General features: G+C 45.3%; 1 protein-coding gene and 1 pseudogene across 1 annotated transcript in view; one reads left to right on the top strand and one right to left on the bottom strand.

Annotated features, from left to right (window-relative positions):
* Positions 1-15,314, bottom strand: part of WNT5B (Wnt family member 5B) — a 106,056-nt gene that overhangs the window by 60,440 nt on the left and 30,302 nt on the right. The gene's annotated exons all lie outside the window — the stretch shown is intronic.
* LOC111561497 lies at positions 6,323-6,374 on the top strand (annotated as a pseudogene).

Genomic DNA, 15,314 nt, shown 5'->3' on the forward strand with positions numbered 1-15,314 from the left:
AAAGAAAAGAGGTGGTAGCAAGGCCGGGGAGCCTGCATCCCTCCACGTGAGGCTGAGGACAAGACAACACGGGGCAGGCTGAGGAGCCAGAATAACCAAGAGCGATTGCAATGAAATTAAGTGAGGGAAAGCACAGACTAAAGACTCGCAGTTTCTCAGGACGGTCGTTGGAAGGAACTAGCAGAGTTGCTCTTTGATTCACAGCCTCCAAGAACAGCTCTCCTGGGCTAGCCACATCTTCAAGAAGACAGGCCCTCTTGCTTTGTGTGAATCTGACTTGAGACAAACATTCCGGCTACCAGGCCACCAGGCTGGCCTGAGGTGAGCCCGAGGCTGAGGATGTGCATGGAAGGTGACGGTCCTGTGCACCTGCCAGCATCCTGCTCCGACACAGGGGCCACCCCCCCCCCCCCAGCCGTCAGCGTCTGCGGTCAGGAGAGCGGTATGTTCTATCCCGCATCCTGGTTGTACAGGGAAAGCAAGCTAGGGCGACAGTGTACACGGGGAGAAACAGAAAACAGGCGTTTCCAGGGCCACTGGCGAGTGACATCCCTCACACGGGCCCTGCAGACAGCGGTTGGCTCCAGTGGCCTGAACGCTGCCTACCAGCTGCCTACCAGCTCCACGCGGCTCAGCTTTGCACGCTCCGTTTCAGCAAAGAAGGTATTGTAACAACTCTAGTAACCCAAGAAGACAATTTCAGGTAACTCCGCAAGCCCTGACCCAAGAGGGCTGCCAGTCCACACAGCCAGACTACTTATTTGCACACAGGGCAGCCACTGCCGCTGCTCTCCTAACCTTCTTCTGTCCCCTCTGTTGCTGCCCCACAGAAATAAAGGTGTCTACACACACATCCACGTCCTTAATTTAAAGTGATCCAGGGGCGCCTGGGTGGCTCAGTCGGTTAAGCATCCGACTTCAGCTCTGTGGGTGATCTTGCCCTCTGTGAGTTCGAGCCCCACATCAGGCTCTGGGCTGACAGCTCAGAGCCTGGAGCTGCTTCCGATTCTGTGTCTCCCTCTCTCTCTCTGCCCCTCCCCTGTTCATGCTCTGTCTCTGTCTCAAAAATAAATAAACATTTAAAAAAAAAATTTAAAGTGATCCAGCACAGCCCCTTCCAGGCTCCTTGAGTTCTGGTTGCCCCATCTACAGAGAGTGTAAAGAGGGGCCCAGAGAGTGGTGTATGTGTGTGTGTTGTGGGGGGAGGGTTCCAGGTGACATAGAGGCACATAACCTACAATGAAGCACGTCTGGGGCCTCTCATATACCACCCAGCAGGTACCCTGCATTTTCTTGCAATCCTCCTTCATTTGGGTTGCCTCGCACTTGATGCCCTGGAGGTAAAGCCCCATGGACCATTCCCAAGCCCGGCAGCTCCCACTCCTGTGCCCACTCCTGCCTCTACACCTGCCAGGGAATTGCAGAGAAACCACAGCACTTGTGCGCAGGGCTGCAGACACCTTCCCACCCCTCCACCAGTGCCCAGAACAAGCCTGCTAATGCTAATCTACCCCCTCACTTGCAGCTCAACAGCTTTTCTCCTTTAAGCCCCTGATAATGGTTTTACTAAAATCCCCTTTTGATGGAAAAAAATCCCAGCTGGACATTTCAGGCCTCAGCACAATGTACAAGGCCGCGGGTCCCTTTCCCGACCTCACAAAGGCCTCTAATCAAGTGGAAAATGTGCTAGAGGCCAGAGGTTTGGGTCTGCAATTATTTTTTAAGGGATTACTAGAGAAGAATAGGGGGCAGCAAAGGACCCCCCCCCTACTTTGTTTTCCATTTGGTCCTTCTCTTAGACATATTGAACCAGTACAGCCGTCCAGTTCCCCAAGCCCAAGAGCCCCATGCCTCCCTTCCCTGGTGGAAGGGTGTCATCTCTGAACGCCATCACTTCAAAAAGATTTAGAGGGTTTGGAAGCAATACGCAGGTCCTATTCTGACCCCATTTAAGCCCTTATTTATAAAACCACCATAGAACAGGATCTCGTGGGTGAGGAGAGCACTCATTCATTAACCTCTAACCCCCACTCTGTATGCAGAGGGGAGAGTTCACACCGTGTCCATACACTGCTAAGATTGGGAGCATTCACTAGGGCTTCCCAGGCTTTGGAGGGCAAGAGGTCATGTTCCCAATCTTGCCAGATATCCTTCTTCTTATTTATATACATTGACCCTTCCCCTCAACACAGAGCAAATATCCATGAAAGTCCTAATGCAAAACATAGATGAAAATATAAAACCCCAACCATTCTTATTAGCCTATTTTAAAAAGTACACTATGGAAGACAGTTTTCTTCTCTCTATATTTTCATGCTACATAAATGCTCATTAAGGGCTAACTGAGAAATGAACATTTCAGGTTGGTCCTAAATTCACATCATTCTATTTCAGCACAGAGAGACTGCTGCTCATCCTTCTAAACCTAGCTGGTGAGTGATGTATGCAAATACCCAGTAAAAAGGAAATGATCACAATTCCTAAACTCATTCTGGGATGATCAAGGATTAGGCTGGTCAGCTCTGAAAGTTAGAAGTCAGCATATGTTGCAAAATAAATACCAGGCTGAGTGATAATTTTCAGGTCCTTTCTTCAAAGTCCCTAAAATATCCCTAGTCAAAAGCAAAAACCAAAAAATCCCAAACCAAACCAATAAACAGAAACCAAAAAACCAAAAAAAAAAAAAAAAACTCCTGTCTGTTTTCATCAGTATAAATGCCTTATTGATATATTTTGCCTTATTGATTTTTCAGTTTTCCCTAAAACCCTAAGCAATAGAGAACCAGATGGATAAAAGCACAATTATTATATTTAATTTATTACATTTAATACTAACACCATAGCAGTACATTATGTTGGCCTTCAAACTTCTTTTGGTGGGTGCTGCAGGAGGAGGGGGCCATATAGTTTCCCTAAAGAAACTCCACCCTCTGGAGTCCTCTCACCAGATAATGACAGACAGCCTTGCTGAATCACTTCTGCTGGTTATCAAAATGTTGTGACAGCTTTCTCCAGGAGCGAATAATCTTCACCCTGCTTTACATGAGGATGAACTTGTTCAGCAAGGTGAAGTGATACATTCAAGGGCATCAGAGAGGACAGTGGACTGTCTCTAAAGAAGAGTCTAAGTGGGCCTGGTTCCTTAAAGAAGGAGCAAATCATGAGGTAAGTCTGCCTTATAGGTAGAGTTGTTCAAAATCTTCCTCTCCCGGATACGCTTCCCGAATCATTACTCAGAATGCCTGTTTGCTTCTTTCCTGGGCTTATCAGTATTATCTTAATACTCATCACTATTCTTATGCTTCTCCACCCTTTTAACATACTACATGGAACAAAGTATGGGTTGTTTCGGAAGTCACTCTTCCTACCAAAATCAGTTTGGGAAAGGGTAAAATAGCAATTTGAAAACAGTAATTTGTTAAAACAGTGATGACAATGCATCTCCGATTTTTCAGGGCGGTTGAATATTGGGATGTAAACATCTTTCAGACTCTTATTAGATCACAAAAGTATGTAAAAACCAACCTAAGGCCATTCAGAAAAGAAAATGACCACAATTAGAACTAAGAAGTACAAAGTGTGGGCTTTCAAATTAACTAACAGAAAATTTTGTTCAAGGCCTCCTGAGAGAAGGAAATTGTATCTTGAGGCTGAAATGTTATCGGTCCAGAGTTCACTGTGTCCGGCTGGCACACCTAAAATGGTTGGGAAGTGCCCTTGAGTCCATGGAGAAAATATGAAGTGTTCTTCAGGTTGCACCAGGCAGGGTAGCCAACAGGGAGAAATGGAGCCTCGTTTCTCTACAGTGTTTTTCTCTAGATCCTTCTCTCATGCTCTTAATAACCAAGGTCTGTACCTAACTCCTGCTCAAATCACCTGTGCTGTATTGCTTCTTATTTCTGAAATTCTCCCTGTGCACTCACTTTCCATTATTATGGGCACACTTATCATCTGGTTCACCTAACTCCCTAAACCACCGCTTCCATGCCTAACAATCTGGTTTCAGCAACCACAGACCCTGCTTGGGATTGCTGTGCACCTGACTCTGGTTCCCTGCTTCCCCTGCTCTGCCCCAGCACCTCCCAACAGCTATGGAACTTTCCAGAATCATCCAGATTGTTGGTGGCCAGATGAGTGACAACTGCCATGACTATATTTGATTGGCAATCTTGACACCACAGTTTATTATTTTTACTAAAATATGCCTACTTAAAATATGCCTGCTGTTCTTAAAAGTGATACATAAATCCTTATCTTAAAAAATCATCCAGAATAGAAAAATCTGGATGACAAGGTAAAATTGCCCTTCAGTCCCCATCTAATACCATCTCCCTGCCCCAAGATGCCCTAGGAGATGGAGTGGTCTGTGTCCTTTTGGACCAACTCCAGCTTTCAGAGTTGCCAACAGCAGTGAGGTGGCAAAATGCCCCAAATTTGGATCTGATGCAGAATCTTATCCTTCATTTGTATAAGATCTTGAAATTAACCTTTTGTCAGAATACGTTAAGCCCCCAAAGGGTCTATGGTAATGAGGCAACATTAAGAATCTCTCTCCCTTGGTTTCCTGCTTAAGAATCTCTTAAAAAGTTCCTCTCTGGGAACTATTATGAGTTTATCTACATAGTGCTGACAGTCAAGTGGCAGGACTGATAAAGCTTGTGCTTGGCTTTATCAGTTTTAGAGCTAAAACTACTTTGAGAGCCCATAAAAATGCTAACAAATATTCCTTCTGCCCAACCTACAATAACGGCCCTTCGCAATCACAAGATCCTGTTGGCTTATTGGGATTAATTGCCAACTAATAGTTAAAATGCTAGAATTTATGAATGACTGTTCAAAAATACAAATTAGTGTGGATTCAGGCTATCTTTCACTTAGTAAATATTTATTTGGCAGCCACTATTGGCCAGAATCCTGCACCCAGGGCTCGGGATACAGAGTAACGTCTTACACTTACTTGTATGGAGGTCTGAGTGGGAGAGAAAGAAGTGGAGTTTCACTGGGAACTGCTCCCAACCCACAGCCTGATTTATCTGTGCCGCAGCCTGTAATCTGGATATGCCCATGGGAGTGTGCCTCATGTGTGTTTTAGGGGGAAAAAAAAGAAAGTTGGGGGTTGCTGCTTTACAGAGTTCTCTGCGCAGGAGGAACCAGCCAGTGACAGATAAGGAGGCAGAACTGAGGTTTGTAGACATACAACACTAAATTCTTTCCAGCTTCCCCAGAGAGTGACAGCCTAGTCCGACTCCACACCGGAACTACTCTCTTCCTCATCTCTCCTGACCTCCTGGTCTCTCCCCCACCTCCTGGAGGCTGCCCTCCATGTCAGCTTCAACTTGATTTCAATGGGACAAAAATATTGAGTGAGGGGCCAAATGAGCCACGGTGGCCTACAAGACCTCCTCCCCCCAGCCTCTGGAACGGCCACTCTGCCTTTCACTCAGGTCAGCTTAGCCTGCCTGGCCTTTATTAGCACAGCACAAGCTAAAACGTCTCCAAGGGAGGCCGAGCCAAACCAGGTCCTTGATTTAAATGACTGTTTTAATTATTCCCTGCTTTATCTCCAGTAATTTTATTAGAGAAAGGGTTTGTGAGAAGAAAAGAGACATTTAAGGTTTCCTCTTGCTGTTCAAAGCTAGTTAAATGTAAACAGAAAAAAACCTGTTGGTCTGTGTTGAGGCACTGTGTACACTTTGTCATGTGCATCTCAGTGTGGACACAAACACACATGCCCGCAGGCTTCACAAGCAAGGGGAAGTTTCCCTGAGTTGCCTTCTTAGGACGGGACCTTCTCCACTGAAGACCCTGTGAAGGGAGGAAGTTCAGAGTTTGTGCCCAACCTGCAAACCACCTTGTTTATTTGTTATTATTTTTTATTAAAAGAATGTTTTTAAGTAATCTAACCCAACCTGGGGCTCGAACTCACAACCCCAAGATCAAGGCTTGCTTGGTCTACCTACCGACTGAGCCAGCCAGGTTCATACCACTTTGTAATAATTCCCCAGGACCCAAGTACAGACAATTCCCCAAAGACATGCCCACAGAGATGGTAACCCTCTGTGCGCTTCCTCCAGTGCACATGTGAAAACTGACCACACACTCTCCACTCACTGTTTTCCTCCCGACCAACCACCAGGTGCCTCCATAAGCTCCCACGACTGTCAGCTCTAGATGCTGACACAGCGTGGACAGGAGCCAAAAGCAACTCCAGGGGCAAGGATCACAGTGTGCCAGGCAGTGGGGGTGGCGAGGTGCGAGGGGTGTGATTCGGATCGCAGAGCCCTCCATGAGCTTCAGATATGGGCTTTTGATACTCTGGTTACTCTTCAGATGGTATAAATCTTTCGCCTTTTACTAAATATTTCCGTGGACAGATATGGGCTTTTGGATGGGGGTAGAAGCGGTGAGCACAGTATTCTCACTGACCAATGAGGAGGATGGCTTTTTTCCTGAGTGGCAGTGTTAGTATTTACTCAAAGTGCCATTATCCCAGCCACACACGAAGTTCTATGCTTATGGCTGGAAGATTCAGGGCCAGAGATAGGTAGGCAGGAAGGTAGGTAGGTAGGTAGGTAGGTAGGTAGGTAGGTAGATAAATACATAAAAATACTTTCTTTTTGTTCAACTCTTAATCAGCATCCCCTGAGAAACTGAAGTACTTTTATCTCAAAGTGGAATAAAGGGACCCCAGTGAGCAAAGGATAAAGCTGTGGGGAATCTTTATTTTTATTTTAATAGAAGTTTTTTCTCCCTTGGGGTTTTGCTTAGCTGTCCATATATGTCCACAGAAAATATTATTCTTAGAGTCCAGAGTCTGTTCATGTTTGTTTGTACAGATTTTTAAGGGCAAATAAAGGCAAGTGGAGATACTTTTGATACTGTTGTGCTTAGATGATGTCCTTAGATCTTTCCCATCTAGTTCAGGAGCAATTTGTTGGTCATTGCTGGCAAAAAAGTACCTTCGAAATACACTGTTAAGCTCGTCAAACATGACTTATAAAGAAGACCCCTGCCTTTTCCAATGAACTCCTACCAAAACTTTTCTGACAGGAATAATCATGCTCACATTAGACTAAAACAGTCATCAGAACACCAGGAGCTGTGACCAGATTACGTCTGAAGTAAGGTAGGATCCTTCTGGCCGTGTCACCAAGGTTTTCTGCCCACATCCGACCACTAAACCATGCCCGTGGCGGGACCACAAAGTGTCGTGTGACATAAGCATCACTGATGCTCTAGGCCCTAGGAGGCCCTGAGTTTTAGATGCCTCAGAAGAGGGTTCTAAAGGCTCCTCTGGATGACTAGCTGGCCCTCAGCTCCCAGCAGATTCCTGCCTGCCTCCCAAGGCACCTCTCCCCTCCCCCTTTCTCATTCATCCCACTGCTTCTCCAGGTGTAGTCTTGTGTTGACTTGTGGAAGAACCACCTGGGTGCTTGGTGCTTGCCCAAAATGCATTCTGCAGGGGGAGGGGTTCACAACCTCTCTACTCTATCCCAGAGATTTCTTCCTAAAACTGTAATCTGATCATATGGCTATCCTGCTTAGAAACCTCCACTAACTTCCTGTTACATTAAGAGTCAAGTCCCAACTCCTCGCTATCAGCTGCCATAAGCCTGCAGGGGTCCCAGTTACTCCTCAAGCTGCATTGCCTGCAAGTCTTCATCCTTCCAAATTCCAGCCTCTTCTGCTGGTCACATGCAACCTTTTCACGCTTTTGTGGCCTTGTGTATTTTGTAGCCCCAGGCCTAGAATGTTCTTCCCTCCCAGCTTGAAGAACTTGTCCTCACTCCTCAAGGCCTGGCTCAAATGAACTTTGTAGAACCTTCCATTACTTTCTGCTATGCAGCCTTACAACACCTTGTATGAGGCTCTGGTCTTAGTGCTTCTGGCCTGTCTGGTAGTGTCCTCTCTGCATCACTCCCTCTCCCTAGAAGGATCTCCTAGTCATGGTGGTTCGGGAGACATTCAGCTGACAGGCATGCAAATATGTGTTGAGTTTCTACTAGGTGCTCTGTGAGAGGGGCTGAGGATATAGCAGTGAACCAACCTTAGCACCAGTGTCACCAGCCTATAGCCTTGTGGAGAAAGGAAACAATTAGTAAGTAATTACCAAAATGGGGAGTGAATTTTTTTTTAAAAACATTTTATTTTTTATTTTAAAGAGAGAGACAGAAAGAGAGCATAAGCAGGGGAGAGGGGCAGAGGGAGAGAGAAAGAGAATCTCAAGTAGGCTCTACTCTCAGCATCGAGCCTCATGTGAGGCTCAATCTCACAACTGTGGGATCATGACTTGAGCCAAAATCAAGAGCAGGACACTCAACCGATGGAACCACCCAGGCGTCCCAGGATGAATGTTTTGACAGGAGAAGTACCTTGTATAGGTTGGGGGTGAGAGACTCAAATCAAAAGGCCCTAACCTGACCTAGGAATCAGAGAATGCCTCGCAGACAATGCCAGGACTTACCTTTGCTTTGCTTTTCTAACTGTTGCTTACACATTGAGACAAGAGTCAGACAGCCTACTGAGCCACCCAGGCACCCTGAGTTTTAAAAGGCACGTTATTTGTATTAAAATGTTTGCAAAGGTACAGGAGGAAACTTTGGGATGAAGAAAAGTTCTGTATGTTGATTGTGGTGGTGATTTCATGGGGCATATGCCTGTCAACACTCACCATATTGTATACTTTAAATGAGTGCACTTTGTTGTACATTAATTAGATCTCAGTAAAGTTATTATAAATAATGTTCCCTCCAGGGGTGCCTGGGTGGCTCAGTCAGTTAGGCATCCAACTTTGGCTCAGGTCATGATCTCGCGGTTTGTGGGTTTGAGCCCTGAATCGGGCTCTGCACTATGGATCCTCTGGCTCCCTCTCTCTCTCTGCCTCTCCCCCACTCATGCTCTTTCTCTCTCCCAAGAATAAACATTAAAAAAATGTTTCCTCCATCAAAACCATTGCATGCATTGTCATACCACCACCTACACTGCTCCATCCCTGCCTACCTGCCTGTAAATCTTCCTTTCCTCTTTGCTACCTCCATGAAGCCTTTCCTGACTCCTCCAGGCAAACTTGGCTGTCATTTCTCTTGTTCCCTACAGTTTGGATCATCCCTCCCCATCCTTGATGGTGAGGTCTCTGAAACCCCCTTGGTAAAAGCATTTCCAGTCATGGAGCTTAAGACTTCATAGAACCACCAGGCTCAGGGCGGTGAGGTCTCATGGGACCAAAGCGCAGGAACTGTCTTCACCCTAGTGGCCCCTATACTCAGGGAAGTGCCTGCTATGTTGCAGGTGTTCAGTAAATATCTGAGGAACAAGTGGAGTAGAAGACACATACTTTGCACACTAGGTTCAAATGATTTTGACTGGAAGGAGGCAGATGAAGCCTGTAGTAATGACTACAAACTTGCACTAACCTAAGTAGTGAGATATCTATTAAAAGCCCAGATTTATTAATAAGTCACTCTTTGATAACTGCTGTGTCCCTATCCCAAGGTAACACTTCAAAGTCAAAGCAACAACATAAGATGATTAGAATGTTTCAAGGATTTTTTTTTAAGTTTATTCATTTATTTTGAGAGAGAGAGAGAGAAAGGGAGAGAGGGAGTGCATAAGCAGGGGAGGGGCAGAGAGAGAGGGAGAGAGAGAAGCCCAAGCAGGCTCTGTTCTGTCAGTGAGGAGCCCTATGCGGGGCTCGAACTCATGAACCATGAGATCATGACCTGAGCCGAAATCAAGAGTCAGATGCTTAACCGACTGAGCCACCCAGGCACCCCAAGCATCTGACTCTTGATTTCGGCTCAGGCCATGATCCCAGGGTTGTGGGTTTGAGCTGGGCCCGCACTGGGCTCTTTGCTGGATATGGGGCCTGCTTAAGATCTTCTCTCTTCCTCTCCCTCTGCCCCTCTCCCCTGCTCATGCTCTGGCTTACTCGCTCTCTCAAAAAAGGCAAGAAAAAAAAAGCAAGTGTTTCACGACTACGGCTATACAAAACATGCTTTGGGAGATATACACAAGTATATCTAAAATCTAAGATATACACAAGATTCAAAAACTGTGATTGAAGGACTGTCCAGTCAAACGGTCACGGCAATGACTGATCATTGTAATAAATGCCACACGGTACGAGGACTGTTGACAATAATGTCATATTTAATGTGCCACTGTCTTGCAGGGATCTCTCACTCGATTCAGCAGACAGGGGCAGAGGAGCTGAGCTGTGACAAGGCTGGCGTCTCTCCTTGCCCCTGGCGCCACGACTCCCCCCAGCATTACCACAATCACTCAGGAGACCACTGAAGGGGTAAACATCAAGAGAGACAGAGGAGAATTAATACCATTTGGTCTCCATGATCCTATCGTCAAAGATTTATTGAATATTTAGTGTATGCTCAGACTAAAATAAGTGAAATTGCTCAGAAACTTGGGTTCTATTCTGCTTTGCTCACTTAGTCCTTGGCTTAGCTTGACTGGCCTTCCCTTGCCTCATTTTTTTTCACTTGTAAAACCACACAAAGTACAATACATAATCCTTGCCATTAGATCCAGGAAAGACTGTAGGGAATCACAAAGAGTGAAATACAGAACAATTCAGCAAATACACATTGCAGGTGTAGAGCACGCAGCTGGTGCCCACCCAGGCCCCTCCCCTCCACACTTCAGGACACAGAAGCCCACCTTTTAACTGCCAGATACCACATTTCTTAGCAAAGCTCTCTTTGCCCATACTGGTAGGAATTAGGCACAGGGAATTAAGGGCTCCCTGGGATGGCCCTCGGCCACTAACAGGAGTCCCTGGGCCGTGTGTTCCATTCTGGCTACGTTCTCCAGAGGATTTAACCTCAAAGGCCCCCAGCAGTAACCAGCTTAGCAGCTCACCTGCTCCTGGCCGCCTTCCTTCTCCCGCTTACTCTTCCACTCCCTGACCAGTGGCTCCCTCACAACACAGACGATCTGCACAAACCACCACTACCTTTCCTCAACTTAGAAAGAGAAGAAAATAAAACGGAGAGAAATGCTAAGGCAAGACAAAGAGATGGGATGAGCTCAGGCTATCGCATTCTTTGACTTACACACAGTCTCCATAAATACATATACATTTGCACATAAGGGTAATACTGATTATATTAGCAAGTATAGAGATAAAGATGCATCCTTTTCTGTTCTGTAGTTCTTTATACCTCATCCTCATGAAGATGCTTTTAAGATTATTATGATTACATTATAAAAGGTAATTATTCTAGGTTATTCTTTTTTTTAATTTTTTTAAAGTGTATTTATTTATTTTGAGAGAGAGACAGTGCTAGTGGGGAGGGGCAGAAAGAGAGGGAGACAGAGAATCCCAAGCAAGCTCTGCACCACCAGTGCAGAACCCGACACGGGGCTCGAGCCCATGAAACCACGAGATCATGACCTGAGCCAAAACCAAGAATAGGACGCTCAACCAACTAAGCCACCCAAGCACCCCTATTCTAGGTTATTCTTAATGTTTCAGGACTACACTTTGTACTGCCCAGCCCAAAATGACCTCAAAGAAGCACACTTTAATTATATATATATATGTATATGTTTATATATGTACATATGTATATGTGTATATGTATATATGCACATATATACATAAAATTATGATACATACAATGATGACATATATTTCTGAGAGAGAAAACTGAGATTACACAGTGACAGCTGACACACAAGGAATTCACAACCCCCACCCCCACCCCCAACAGCATCTGGATGGTCTGCCTAGCAATTCCCCATGGAGTATAAGAATGTCTCCATTTTTCTATCCCTGTTCCTTCCCTGAAAACACTTTCAGTCATGTGACAAATCATTATCATTCATTAATAATGTTTCCTGAGTGTCTATATGTGAAAGAAATTCACCATATATTTCACAGTTGCAATGGTCTTCCCTATGGAGCTTTCGTTTTAATGGAAACTACAGAATACGTACGTCTTCCTTTCACGTATTCTGTTTGGGTTTGTTGTTTCTTGTTTTTCTCTCTTCTCTCTCTCTGGTCCAGAAGAATAATTTCCCGGTTTACAATCTAAATTGGATCATTTCACTTCCATGAGTCAGGGAATACTTCATGAAAGAATAAACATTTAAGAGGACTGGGGACAAGGGGTGGAAGGAAGTGGAGTAGAGGCAAACGAGGCAGCTGAGCAGTGGTGGCTGCACGTTCTCAGTACAGAAGAAAGTTCCTGGTGGAGGGTCATTGTAAGCAGGGATCAAGGAAGAATCACTGGGGACAGAATATGCATACACCAAGGGGAGGCCAGGCTGATAACAAGAAAGAATGGTCCCATTGTCACATCTCACATTGCCTTTTCTCAAATTACCTTGTCAATTTGATGGGACCAAATTCTCCTCGTCCCCATCTCAGAGCCAAAGAGACTGATTTACATACTACACAGCTTAGGAAGTCCGGAGAGGTGGAATCTCAAGTTCTCTTCCAAGTTCTGCTTTAGTCGAGCCAGGATGGCCAAGGTGTTGGAGAACGTTGTCTCTTATGATTGTTCTAGAAACTGCTGCCTATGCCCAGTATAAGGACACTGATAAGAATCCTCTCCCTGCTGCCCAAAAGGACCTCCTGGCTTGGACTCTAGTATAAGGACCCCAAGGTATGAGTTTGAATACATGGTGAACGTGGCTGACTTGTGCTTTTGGTATAGAGACCCTTCCCAAAAACATGAAAGTAGGGACACCTGGGTGGCTCAGTCAGTTAAGTGTCTGACTCTTGATTTTGGCTCAGGTCATGATCTCACTCTTTGTTGAGGTGGAGCCCTACATCGGGCTCTGACAGCACAGAGCCTGCTTGGGATTCTCTCACACGCTCTCTGCCCCTCCCCTCCTTGTTCTCTCTCTCTCTCTCTCTCTCAAAATAAATACATAAATAAACTTTAAAAAAAAAAAAAAACACGAGAGGGGCACCTGGGTGGCTCAGTTGGTTAAGCGTCCAACTTTGGCTCAGGTCACGATCTCACGGCTTGTGAGTTTGAACCCTGCATGGGGCTCTGTGCTGACAGCTCAGAGCCTGGATCCTGCTTCAGATTCTGTCTCCCTCTCTCTCTGCCCTTCCCCCATTTGCACTCTGTCTCTCTGTCTCTTTCAAATATAAATAAACATTAAAAAATATTTTTAAAAAAACATGAGAGTACTATCCAGTGGTGTAGACAATTTGATGGGTAGACCTATTTATAGTGCATCACAAAGAGAGAGATGGTGATTATCTACTCTAGTGGCTTTAAACTTTTTTCCCCTAAGAAATAGAACTCTGCTTTTCCACCAAAAATTGTATGTTGAAGCAAAAGAAATAAAAGCAGGGGTGCCTGGGTGGCTCAGTTGGACGCTTAAATGTCCAACTTTAGCTCAGGTCATGAGCTCACAGTTCATGGGTTTGAGCCTCACGTTAAGCTCTCTGCTGTCAGTGTAAAGCTGGCTTTGGATTCTTTGTCCCCCTCTCTCTCTGCCTCTCCCCTGCTCATGCTCTCTCTCTCAAAAATAAATAAACATTAAAAAAAGAAAGAAAGAGAAGCATTTATGCAGTTGAACCTTGGAGAGGGAAAGGATCTCCATACAAGTTCCTTAGTAAGAACTCTCAAAAACCACTTGTGCAGCCCGGTCCATCTACATTATAGGTGACTAAATGGGAACACAGAGAAGTCAGGTAGACTACCCAGCATTGCAGAGCTAGGGACCAATCTACTTTCTGGATGCTTCATCTCTTGCTCTTTCTGCTATAGCATCCTGTCTCGGAGAATCCATTCTGAGCCTACAAATCTACATGCGGCAATATTGAGCCACAAAAATTACTGACTTGATGCTTTCATTACTCACTCCTGTTCATATCCTGAGAATGAGAAGCTTGGGGTTCTCTGTACCACATTAACTTCAGTGGTTAATTCTGAATTCCCTTGTGGTGGAATAATATAGGTCAGATTCCATTTAACACATATCACTACAATAAAAAAAAATTAGAATCCAGCTCATGGTCTACAAACTCCAGTAAGATTTAATGAGCAAGAGCTTAGTACTGTTCTATAAAGAAATGGGGATAGTGTTTTGGATTTTACTGTAAAAAGACTTTGCCTATAGTGTAAATATTGGCCTTGTGGTGGTAGATCTGATAACTCAGATAGCAGATGGCTTCCAAGTCCCTCACCATAAAAGGGCCATGTATTCCACAACCCAACACTGAAACACCACTCCCTGGGATCCCTGACTTCATTCAGCTTCTCCAGGTAGTCAGACATGATATGCAATTTGCTATCCTGGCACAGAGAAGAGGAAAGGAACTGTCAGCACTCCCAAGGCCCACCCATGGCCTCAGTGGGACCCCTCCAGGAGTGCGCTCTTGATCCCAGCTTCGTCAGTAAGGAGCCTTAGGTTATTTATAAGACCAGAGTCCTTAAAGTAATTATGTTCAAGTCCATTAAAATGAAAAGAGGAGGGGCGCCTGGGTGGCTCAGTCGGTTAAGCATCTGACTTCGGCTCAGGTCATGATCTCACAGTCCGTGAGTTCGAGCCCCACATCAGGCTCTGTGCTGACAGCTCAGAGCCTGGAGCCTGCTTCAGATTCTGTGTCTCCCTCTCTCTCCGACCCTCCCCCATTCATGCTCTGTCTCTCTCTGTCTCAAAAATAAATAATAAAAACATTAAAAAAATTTTTTTAATGAAAAATAAGTAGGAATTTGAATGAAATTAAGTGAAAAATTTAAATGAAAAATAAGTAGGAATTTGAAAGAAATGTATGTACATATTTCAAAAATTCAGGGACAGAGGGGAAGTGGGCTTAGAAGTAGGAGGAGGTAGGGTATCAGAGTGGGAGGCTGGCCCCTCTGGGAAAGAACCTGCAAATGGGCTTCCCGCTTACTCATTCCCACACCTCTGAGGTTGGGTGGGGGAGGGAAGATGTTGCAGGCTCAGAAAGGATGGTCACGGAAGTAACAAAGAGGAGGCCACAAGGAACGAGGAAACTGTCGACATGGAGAATAGACTCAAGGCCAAGATCCAAGTAAAACATCAAATTGGAAAGAAAGAAAAAAACAGAAACATTTCAGATGACAGAGCTGAAACTGTCTCTGGGATGTGGCTACTTAGGTTTCCCTCTCATGCCTGACAGCTAGGATCAGAGTGCTGCCATTTCTAGCACTGAGTCCTTGACATGTGATGCCTCTGGTACAGATGGAACCCACTCACCACGCAAGTGATCTGGGCAGGGGACGGGGTGTGTGGAGCCAACTTGCACCCCCGACTCGGGTTTCCCAACCATTAGTTTGTATTTGAAACCTGGCATTAGAATAGTTCAT

This window comes from Felis catus, chromosome B4 (assembly GCF_018350175.1).
Source record: "Felis catus isolate Fca126 chromosome B4, F.catus_Fca126_mat1.0, whole genome shotgun sequence".
Classification (NCBI taxonomy): domain Eukaryota; kingdom Metazoa; phylum Chordata; class Mammalia; order Carnivora; family Felidae; genus Felis; species Felis catus.